The following is a 4,361-nucleotide window of genomic DNA, read 5'->3' on the forward strand; positions in this document are numbered from 1 at the left end:
TTAGTGCTGTCAGCTGATTTTCTTTTGTGCACACAGGTGTGTTTGTAGACGACCTTACACACTGTCATATATTTGAAGTGTGTGTTGGTGTGCATGACAATGAAAGGGAGGGGCGACTGGAAGTTTTCAAGAGGCAATGGGAATCATTTGGGAGCTAATAAACTCTGATTGATTGGGAGTGATTGTTTTATATAAATTTAGAGATAATTTGATTGTTGAAGGTGACTTTGGTCAGAAGATGAAGGCGTACTCTGCTAATTGAAGGCTTTTTGCGATGGGCTTCTTAGTGCAGCACGCTGCCCCAGAGAGAGGCTTCTCAGAATTAAATCTAACAGCAGTCTTTTTGTTTATCCTCTTGTAGAGAGGGGAGAGGAAAAACATGTTTACAATCTTTGCTGCCTGCGCCGTAGATGACACCCCCATTCGCTACATTTTTTTTCTTTACATTCACTGACGCAGGAAAACAATCCCTGATAGTGAATAATTAGTTTAATACAGTGTCGTTGAAGGTAGAGCTGTCCTTGTGTTTGTCCAGGCGCAGCTGGCTGCAGCTGTTCACCCTCATCTGTGTCCTGCTGCTGCGCCAAGCCACAGGAGCAGAGGAGGACCAAATCAAAATAATGATGCTGTGTGCGCCACCAATCTCATCACACACACATAATGATACATGGCCTCTATTTAATGCAAGACTCCAATTTGTTAGAGAAACATCTTGCATGTATGCTGTAGCAAGAAGGAAAGTTTCAAGTGATGTGCGTGTGATCATCATTAGTGAATAATTCCAGAACCATGAAGTACACTTTGAGCTGTACTGTTCTTATTTACCTACCCTATTAACATGCCCTCATCTCCAGTTAAAAAAATTACCCCAGCCATAAGACGGAGAACCTGCCGGCTGCTGATGTCACCCTGTCCAGCAACCACCCAGGACTGATGAAGTTTTAAATAATGCCTTGATAATTAAAAAAGGTCCACAGTGGCGGTATTGTCCCGCAGTGAAGGGGAAAGACAGAGCTGAGGGCACTGTCGGGAATAAATCAGACTGCTGGAGGTCAGTGCGACCGCAGAACGGTAGCACCTCCATGATGGATACTCCTTGTTAAGAATGGCTTAAATGAAGCAGAAAGATGTGTGCTGAAGATAATGACCGTTATTATGAAAGTGTGGAGTGAGCCTAGTTGGGAGCTGCACTTTATGTCAATGAGCTCAGAGATATTTGGAAAGACCTGCTTAACATTCAGCTTCTTGGTGCAGAAAGTACAAGTAGTGATGATGAGGAGACTAAGTGGAACCTTCCTCACTCTTCCTCCCTGAGTTCTGCAAGGAGCGTACCTTAATTAGGCCAATGACAATGTGTTCAATTCAGTCAGCTTAGGTGTGTGTGGATATGACTGCAGTTCAAACAACGTAGTGGTAGGAGTAGACAGCAAGTTGAAACCAAGTTGTTTTTTTTTCATTATTTTGTGTGTGTGTGTGTTTTTTCCATGAAGTTTGCCAAAATATGACAACAAAATTGATCCATCTTTTGCACAACCCCTGTTGTGGATTTCCAACATTACAGTTTCTGTTGTCAAGTTTGAGTTTTCTTTCAGGTTGAAAACTGTACTACTGTGGCAAAGTCTTAGCATTAGTGCAGTCAGCAGAAAGCTTAATCTTCAAGTTCTTCGCCTCACCTGTGTTTTATCATTAGAAATGACACTACCACTCTGTTTCTGCTGTAATCAGTCTCCAGTCAATGACCCAGGAATGTCAACTCAGCTCTTTGATGTGGCATCGATAACAGACCTGCTAGCACACACAAACATGAGAGAGCCACAGTCGGCCTGCTCTGCAGAGTCCCAGCTGTGCACAAACACTTTAACTTCAGCATCTGTCAGGAGTGCTGGAGGAAAATCTATGTTTTTCTAAAAAGTCTCCAGCACTTCGATTGAGTTTCCTGTTTTCACTATGAGATACCAGTGTTGTTCTGGTCTCTGTTTATTGATGGAGCAGGAGATATACCCCTGCTTCCCATTCGGCAGAACAAACATTTGCTGTAATTGATGCTGGCAGGAGGAGAAAGTATTCAATAAGAAAGTCCCAGAGGGTTTCAAGAAACATTTCTGTATAAGATTACACTGGCCAAGGAAAGAATACTGCAAAAATCAGAATAACTGTATAATTACACGTGTCTTGTTTAAGACAAATTCCCCAAAACAGTCAGATACTGTCTGTCCAAATGAATTAAGTAGAAACTGCTTGCCTCATCAAATGTATTAATAATGTTTCAGCGATGGATGCTCTTTCTGTCTCCATTAGTCAGAGAAATGTAAAAATTGGTTGGGCTTTTTTAAACTTACTATGATGGATGAACACTTAGCAGAATGTATAGCCTCCTCAGCCCTCACAGCCATAATGACTTGTGCAAATTGGAGGTTAAATGCTGAGATGGGATTGTTCAGCAAAAAGAAGGGATGCACATACAAACTAAGGATGGATGGATGGAAGGATAAACTGTACACTTGACATTTGTCTTAGTCTGTTGTGTGGGATATGTTGAACGTGTTACCATGGAGCTCAATCAATAAGTCCTACTCTGGAGATATCTAAAAGTGCATATGAAGAGGTTAATGTGAAAATTAAACAGCTTTGTCTTACATAGTGCATCTGTACAATAACTGTAGAGTTAAATATAAAAAGGGTGTGGGTGTGAAATCTCACTTTATAATTAGTTTGATCTCACAGTGATATAAAGAGAATAAAATGACAAATAAAGATCAAAATAAGGTTCTAAGAAAGAAGACTACCAGTTAGTAGTTAGTTAAAGGGTTACTAATAGTGATGCTTCATTTTCAAGGAATTTATCAAATGTATAATTGTACTATGAGCACAAAGTAATGTCATTTTTTTTTTATGTTAATGGGCATGTGAAAAGTACCTGAAGTCTTTACATCGTCCTCTTGCTGAAAATCCAACGTGGCACCAGCGACTGTCCTAATCTTACCCGACGCCTGATAAGCAGCCATGAGCTGTCTGGTGAGTGGGGCTCATCTGTGGCAAATTAATGTCCAGCTTTACACTCTGCACCACGCTGTGGAAGAGATGAACAAAGGCAGGCAGAAAGTAGAGTGACATTGTAAAGAGGGAAAGATTGACTGTTAATGCCTGGAAATTGGGTAAAATATAGAGAAGGAGCAGAGATTGAGAGAGGTGTATGAAAACAATTTTTCTCTGAGGAGCGCGGGATGAACAGATAAGGGTTGGTGAGGATAAAATAGTGATTGACAATAGGTACTGGCAGGAGTGCAACGGCAGGATGTAAGAGGTCTCTGACTCCGAATTTATTACTGTGCTTTCTGTGCAGTGGGAGGTGAACAAGGGTGAGTTACAACATCGCCTGACCCTTTTTCAGATTTGACTCCTGTGGAGATGGCCTTTGAGTCACCCTACAACACACACACACACACACACACACACGGACATTAATAAAAATACACCACAAACTGGTGGTTCTCTTGTGTATCAAGGGTCCAAGAGCAATGTAAAAAGTTTATATCTTCATCAAACACAGAACGTAGAAAATAAGTGATATATAGCCCCTGAGGCAAGGGAAAGCATTAAGGATGTATTTAAAAATGAGCAACTGTTTGTGTGATTAATCATGTTCCCATAACGTGACAACTCTTGTGCATGTAATGGGACAGCTGGGATTTCGCTCAGTAATTACTGTTTTATTGAAAAATCTATATGTACGAAGAACAATTACAGTTTACAGCATAAACTGTTTGCATTGCAGTATATCAGTGTTATCAGGGTTAGGTATCTTGCATCAACACTTCTTGTTTTCTGTTCATTTGAGAAATTGGGCATTAAATGAATTTGATATGCAGAGGTATGCACATACATAAAAGTGGAGATTAAAAAAACAACTGCATAACACCACAAACAAGTACAATTACAAAACAGACTTTTAGTCCACCTGAAATATCAAGTTTTAAACAACTTGGATACAGTTAGCTAGTTTGAGAGGCTAATTATTGCTAACTAAAATGCTAGTTAACATTAGTAATTAAACTTAAATGTAAGTCGAAACTGCCTGCGAGGCGAGCTTCTCCTGTACTGTACGGTAATTCCTCTACTATGCGACAGTAAGTCGTGTGGTTATGACACAATCGTTAGCCTATTTTTACAAAAACGTCTGCTACGGAGCCATACGTGAGATACAAGGTAATGGAGCCTTTTATACATTGTCGTGTTTCTTTAAAAATAAACGATGGACAAATAAAGTCTTTAAACGCTTCAGATGTAAAGTTATTCGCTGTCAAAGTGACATCAAGATGAATGGCAGTCAATGGAATGCTTGCCCCCTTGAGCACAACAAG

Source organism: Sander lucioperca, chromosome 1 (genome assembly GCF_008315115.2).
Source record: "Sander lucioperca isolate FBNREF2018 chromosome 1, SLUC_FBN_1.2, whole genome shotgun sequence".
NCBI lineage: Eukaryota > Metazoa > Chordata > Actinopteri > Perciformes > Percidae > Sander > Sander lucioperca.